Genomic DNA, 7500 nt, shown 5'->3' on the forward strand with positions numbered 1-7500 from the left:
TGTCTATATAAGTTATATAAACCTCGTTTGTGCGTAGGTACGTGTGCTTGTGTATTCGTGCGTGTTTGATTGTGCATACATGAACGACTTTCTGTAAGTAGTGTTTGTGTCTGCCCTTCTGCCTTTTATAAATAATAGTGAAACGCACATAATGCCCGATGACTGCCCGAGCGGAGGCTCTCTTCATAACAAAGGCCGTGGAGTTTTTAATATAAACAACCGTCTTGCGCCTTAGTCTCTCGAATCAAATTTTTCGTTACTTTCACTAGAGGGAAAGAGAGAGAGAGAGAGAGAGAGGGAGGAGGAGGGAGGGAGGGAGGGAGGGAGGGAGGGAGAGAGAGAGAGAGAGAGAGAGAGAGAGAGAGAGAGAGAGAGAGAGAGAGAGAGAGAGAGAGAGAGAGAGAGAGAGAGAGAGAGAGAGAGAGAGAGAGGGAGAGAGAGAGAGAGATAATTCATGTCTTTGCCATCCACAAAAAGGCTTAAGCACTGCCAACCGCCAGGCGCTGCTGCGTGACACCGCGAAGATGACAGTTCAAGCGTCACTTCATCGGAATCTGTCACGCCGCGCCGGCACGCTTAACCCCGCCAAGGAGCGTACGCGGAACTAACATAGTGTGCAAACTATGGCAAGGCATTCTCTCTCTCTCTCTCTCTCTCTCTCTCTCTCTCTCTCTCTCTCTCTCCTCCCTCCTCCCTCCTCCCTCCTCTCTCCTCTCTCCCTCACTCTCCCCTCCCTCCCTCTCCCCTCCCTCCCTCTCCCCTCCCTCCCTCTCCCCTCCCTCCCTCCTTGTGTGTGTGTGTGTGTGTGTGTGTGTGTGTGTGTGTGTGTGTGTGTGTGTGTGTGTGTGTGTGTGTGTGTGTGTGTGTGTGTGTGTGTGCTGTGTGGTGCAGCGGTAGCGATCTCGTCCAACAATCTTGCTGACCTGCGTTCAAATCCCTCGCCGCCAGTGGATGGTAACCGCGCCATTACTTGCTCACAGGGAATAATTTCGAAGCAAAATGAAACAGACAGTATATATGTCACACCAAGAATATCCATTGTAACAAACGGAATTAAACAAAACCTTAAACCTCTCTCTCTCTCTCTCTCTCTCTCTCTCCTACCCTAAAATGTTCTAAAAAATAATAAACAAATCACTAAAAACGACAGAAAATAAGAGAAAAGTGAAAACACACACTCCAACCCTTTGACCCTCCCTCGGCTTCGGTCGCTGATGAAGCTCGAGGCACGGAATCAAGCGGAAGCAATAACGATAAGAACGAGAGCACCAGAAAAGGAGCAAAGACACCACCAAAAACATCCATAAGTCAGCCTCCTTCTGATCCAGATTCGACGACCGTGACACAGAAGCCCTTCCCCCCCCCTCTCCCATTCCCTTTCCCCTTCCCCTTTTCCCAGTCAACTGAATTTCCAGTACTGACCGACCTTTGTCTAGTGGCGTGCGATGGTGATGCTGAAATCGAGAAACGTTAAATCGGGGTGCGGTGGGGTCCTGGTGGTGGATAGGGTGTTGGATCGAATGAGAACGAAAGGAAAGGAGGAGGGGGTGGGTAAGAAAATGACAAATCCTAGAGCAAAAGCCGAAACTGATAAGGGCCGACGGAGACGTCCTCTCGAGATCCCTTCCCTTGAGACGATTTTCGGAAGAAGCGAAGAGGCGGCCGCCCTGCCACTTGTTTTGGCTGGGATGACGATCCGGCCTCTCCTAATGTCTGCTCCCCCTTTCTTTCGCCTTTTCTTTGTGCTTCTCTTTCTCACTGTACTCCCTTAATTTTTCTCTCTATCTCTATCTTCCTCCCTCCCTCCCTCTTTCCCTCCCTTTCTCCCCCCCTCTCTCACTCTCACTCCCTCTCATTCTTACTCTCACTCCCTCTCATTTTTACTCCATCTTACACTCACGTATACCATCCCTTCCATCCCCTCTTCCTCTCTCTTGCCCGAATCCCTTATATCCCTTCCTCAGCCTATCCTTTGAGCCACAAAAGATCAAGCGATTTTATGTCTTTCTTGCCACTGTGTATTTGCATTTCTCTCTCTCTCTCTCTCTCTCTCTCTCTCTCTCTCTCTTTCTGTGTGTGTGTGTGTGTGTGTGTGTGTGTGTGTGTGTGTGTGTGTGTGTGTGTGTGTGTGTGTGTGTGTGTGTGTGTGTGTGTGTGTGTGTGTGTGTGTGCGCGCGCGCGCGCGCGAGAGAGAGAGAGAGAGAGAGAGAGAGAGAGAGAGAGAGAGAGAGAGAGAGAGAGAGAGAGAGAGAGAGAACGTGTCCAGAGCAGTGGTTCCCAATCACTACTCAGTGACGCACATAGTCTTTTCTGCGGCACCCTTTTCATTACCTCCCCCCTCCCACCTCACACGAACCTATCTCTACAGAAAAGTGCACTTTCGTCTCTTCCATAAATCACTAGAGCTCGAAACAAATTAAACGTGGATTACACGCTCAGGTGAAACACAAACTTGCCAAAACAATGAGGGCGACTTAAAATTTAAATGCGAAATTCATTTTAATATGGGATCTTACGGCATTCTTAGACCCTGTACACGTGGCACTTAATTGAGAACCACTGGTCTATAACGTGCGGGCGTACTTAAGTGCTCCCACATTTACGCTTCAATACAGGAGGCCCTTGCATGGCCGTGTCCCCTGCAGCGTGCGGCCTGGCAGTGCACGCCCAGGTTCCCCGGCGAGCGAACGGCAAGTGGCGCGGGGACAGCCGTCTCCGTTCAGAATGTGTCACCTTCTGTCTTCCCTAATTGTACTTATATAATCATTCTTATTTCCATTTACTTATGCATGTTCTCGGTAAGGCTTTCTTTTATCGCCCATCTTCTAATTCTTCCTTTCCCTCTTCCTTATGGCTACTTCCCTACATCATCATCATCATGATCCTCAAGGGGTTAACGCCGACGGGGGGTATGGCCGCATCAACCCTTCGCTTCCAGTCACAAGGGTCCCTCATGGCAAGTCTCCAGGCAGGCCCTCCACCCATCTCTAACTTCTCGCGACAGGTCTCGTCGAGCTGCCCAAGCCATTACCTCCTGGGTCGTCCCACGTGCCTCCTCCACCCAGGATTGTCTCACAAAGAGACAACCTGATGGGCAGGGTCATCACAGGGAAACATGCTAGGTGCCCTTATAGCTTGAGTTGGTGATCCCGGATTATGCATTTAACAGATTATGCCAGTTTCACGGTGTAGCCGTTGGTTAGATACATGGTCCTGTCAACTGTACCCCATGATCCGGCGTAGAGACTCATTACTGAAGGCACCAAGACAAGACTTCAAGACACTAGATTGCATCCAGGTTTCGCTTCCATAGAGCAAAAGTGGCAGTATCAAGGCCTTGAAGACACGTAGCTTGGTCCTTCTGTATAGGTACTGACATCTCCAAATGCTCTTGTTGATCAAGTTCATGGCTCCTGTTGCCAGACCAATCTGTCTACTGACTTCTTGGTCTGCCAGCCCAGAGATATGGACTACGCTGCCAAGGTATGTAAAACTCCGACTTCAACGTCCTCGCTGCAAGCTTGGATTGAATGAGTGGGTTCCCTAATAGGCCCCCAAAGTCCTGGATCTTGGTCTTGGTCCATGAGACCTCTAGGCCTAAGGGCTTCGTCTCATTGTTAAATGCATCAAGAGCCGCCACCAGTGACTCCAGGGACTCAGATAGGATAGCAACATCGGCAAAGTCAAGGTCTGAGACCTTGATTATTGCCCAGTGTTGCTCCACACTCACTTTGGCTAGTAGTTCTGCCCATTATCCAGTCAATACAGGTGATAAAAAGTGTTGGTGCAAGAACACAACCTTGCCTCACCCCTGAGTTAACAGGGAAGTAGTTTGACAGGCCCCCACTACACTTTAAAGCACTTTCACAGTACCAGTATATAGGCTTGCTATTAGGCCAATAGTTGGAATTCCCGAGTCTCAGGATCTCCCATAACGATTCTCGATGCGCCAAGTCAAACGCCTTCTTTAGGTTGATGAAGGCTGCAAGCAACCCATGACCAAACTCACGACGGCATTCCACAATTACTCAAAGTGCTAGCATTTGGTCTATTGTGGATTTGCCAGTAGTGAATCCTAACTGCTCTGGTCTCTGATGCCTCAGTAGGTGGTTGCAGATCCGTTTCAGAAGAATGTGGGCAAGAACTTTGCCTGGTATGCTGAGCAGTGAAATGCCACAGTAGTTGTTACAGCCCCAGTGATCCCCTTTCCCCTTCCAGAGTGGGATGACCAAACCCCTCAATAGGTCAGGGGGAATGGTACCGGACTGCCATATGGCAGTGAAGACTGCATGCAAGCCCTTAGTCATAGGTTCACCCCCAGCCTTTAGAAGTTCTGCTGGGATATCACATATGCCTGCAGCTTTCCCACACTTCAAGTTGGAAATTGCCATCCTAACCTCTGTTAGGGTGGGAGGTTCCTCGCTGATGGTTGGGTCCAGCACAGGTATTGTGATATCGCTTGCATCCAAGCTAAATGTTGGAGGGTCTACCTGGTACAGCTGCTCAAATTACTCAGCCCAACATTCACAAACCCCAACATGATCTGTCCATCCACTAAGTGGACTGCATTCATCTGCGAGGAGGGCTTAGAGTTCAGCTTTCTCAGGGCTTGGTAGGCAGGGCCAAGGTCGTTTACCAAGGAATGGCCTTCAACCTCCATAGCAAGATTCCTGGTGAACTTTTCCTTGTCCCTTCTCTGCAGTGTCCGAGCCCTATGTACCAAAGAGTGACGCAAGACCTGATTGCCATTCAGCCGAGCCATGCAAGACGCTTCAGTGGCCTCCAATGTCTCCAGGGAGATGGAATTCTGCCTTGCCCTCAGGCATACGCCAATGGACTCCTGGGCTGCTTCGAGTGTTCGTTGAAGAACTCCCACAGAGCAACTGGGTCCATCAGGTTATCAAGTTCTGTGAATCGATCAGAGACTGCCATGGTGAACCCACGGGCACACTCCTCCTCCCTCAGTCTGTTAAACACCTTCCAGTGGCCACTGGAGGGATGGGGAGTTCTGAAGTGGACCTGTAGGGTAGCCATAACCAGCCTATGGTCAGTGCCACAGAATTAAGCACTCTGGTAAACTCTACAGTTCTAGAGGATCCTCCATCGTGTCCTAACAAAAATGTGTTCAAACTCCTTGGCCACTGTACCCGTATCACTATACCATGTCCAGCGATGCGGGTTGGAATGATGGTACTAGGAGCCAGAGATCCTCATTCTCTGGGACCTAGCAAAGTCCCACTGTGAACAGAGGGGAGATGTAGCTCTTTCTTCATGACGAGAACTTTAGCAGTCATTGGGCATCCAAATATATTTCACATGGCCTTGTTCTGTAAATCTTCTAGGGGTTTGAGTGCTCTTGGTTGCAACTTACCAAGAACTGGGCTTGGAGAGTCTATCATGGACCTAACAAGGGAGATATACACTAAACTTAGGACTATCAGAGAGGCACCTACATATCTGTTATTTGTAGTCCCACAGAAGTCCCACTGCTGGGATCGGTAGGACTGTATACAGCAATAAGAGACATGAAGCCAAAGGCATGCTTCAGTCTCAATGCCATAATAGGTTCATCAACAGGTGTCACCTCAACTACCGAGGGTTGAAGTCGGCTGGAGATGGCTATGGTTACTTCCTGGAGGTGATAACCATCACTATGGCCCGACCAGTAGTAGGTGTACCCATCCATACTGATTGTGCCACTGCAAGGTCTTCTCACCTCCGAGAGCCACCTCAACTCCCAATCGCTTCAATTCCTTCGATAGCAGAGGTAACCGCTCATCCTGCCACAAGGACCGGATGTTCTAAGCCCCTACCTCGAGCCTCGAGTGGTCACAACGGGTGCACGCCACCTCTGCCGCTCCAGCCAACGCTGCCCCAAATAAACGGGGTTGGCAGGCTGTTGGGCCCCCTGTCGCCTGTGGGGTTCCCTAGGGCTTTGCCCCACAAGCTTCATGGTGGTTTGGCACCTGCCGGGGTGCAGGCAGGACAAGTAACTCTCGTTCCCATCCTGCGGCCTGACATTTGCCCTCCCAACAGGACCCAGAGCCCTGCCTTGCTTGCTGGGTGGGAGGGACAGCACCCATTCCCCCAGCATATCCATTTATAATGGTAGTTGCCGGTGAGTTATCTGGCGGAAGGCGGGCTGGCAAGGCCCACCTTCCACCTAATTACCCCAGGGTGGCTCGGGGGCAGGAGTTGGTACAGAGCCAGGGCATGTCCACATGCCAGTGGGCCATGGCTCCATACCTCTGGGGCCTCCTGCTGCTCCGAGATCCCCCACAATATAGCCTAGGACCGCAAGGTACCTGGTAACCATGGGTGGCCACGAGGAGGCACTGCAGAAGTCTCAATGACAGAGAGGCTGTGAACTGGCAGGGGAGGCTCATGCAAAGTTGCTCCCTTTTTCGCACTAGGCTAGCCAGTGGAGGCCACTGCAAGCAAGAAGGCATGCAAGCACTTCACACTATCTAGGCTACCACACCATCACTTCACATCACCTTGTGCATGAAGGAGCCACCCTACCCTACTCTCGTTTTTTTGCCCTTGGTAGAAAAACGCTGTACACAAAAAAAGGATGCTCGGAACACTATCTTCTTTACTATCTTCCCTAATATCCAGGTCCTCTGTCCAGCTTCCAGTATCTTACTCATTACCTCTCCTCCTTTCGTTCTTCCTCTCACATTTTCTTTCTCCTCCTTCGATCTCTCCCTCCCCCCCATTTACTCGAACTATCCTTCCCCTCTTCTTTCGCCGGTTAATCGCCTTTGGTTTATTATTTTTACCCTTCTCTTTAATATCACGGCCAACACAAACTTAATTTATTTTCCAATTACAAATTTCATTTCCACGACTCCTTCCACCTCCCCCTCTTCCTCCTCTCCTTGTACCTGCCCTCCCCCCCCCATTTCCCCCTCGTCCACCCGACACCTGCCTTGCCCGTTTACCCTTTCCACTCCCTTCCACTTAACACCTCTCCTTACTTCTCCCCTCCCCTCCTACACCTCCTTACTCCCTTCTCTTTCCTTACATCTCAGCCCCCCTCCTCTCTCTCTCTCTCTCTCTCTCTCTTCTTTCCAGTCTTTTTCTTCCTGTCTGCCCTTCATCCTTCTCCTTCTTACTTCACATATTCCCTTTCTTTTTTTTCCCTTTTCCTTTTCTCCCTATTTTCTCCCCTTTTTCACTTTCTACTTTTATTCTCTTCAACTTTACACCATGATTTGATAACATTTATTTACAGAAAAGTGTACATGCCCTGCAAAAAGCTAGGGTAAGATACTAAAACATGTAGAGAACTATCAGTCAGATATTAGTGTTATATACATGCCTGAAGAGCTGTGCTATTATCACTATTAAAGTATCACATGGCTAGTAAAAAAAAAACTCCTATATCACTAATAATGTCAGAGTCAAGACTAGCGTCTATAATTAAGTTAATATAATCAACAAGTGCTAATTTGTAAACAGTGTGATTAGATCGATTGGATGCATTTTTTATGCAAC

This window comes from Penaeus monodon, chromosome 41 (genome assembly GCF_015228065.2).
Source record: "Penaeus monodon isolate SGIC_2016 chromosome 41, NSTDA_Pmon_1, whole genome shotgun sequence".
Lineage (NCBI taxonomy): Eukaryota > Metazoa > Arthropoda > Malacostraca > Decapoda > Penaeidae > Penaeus > Penaeus monodon.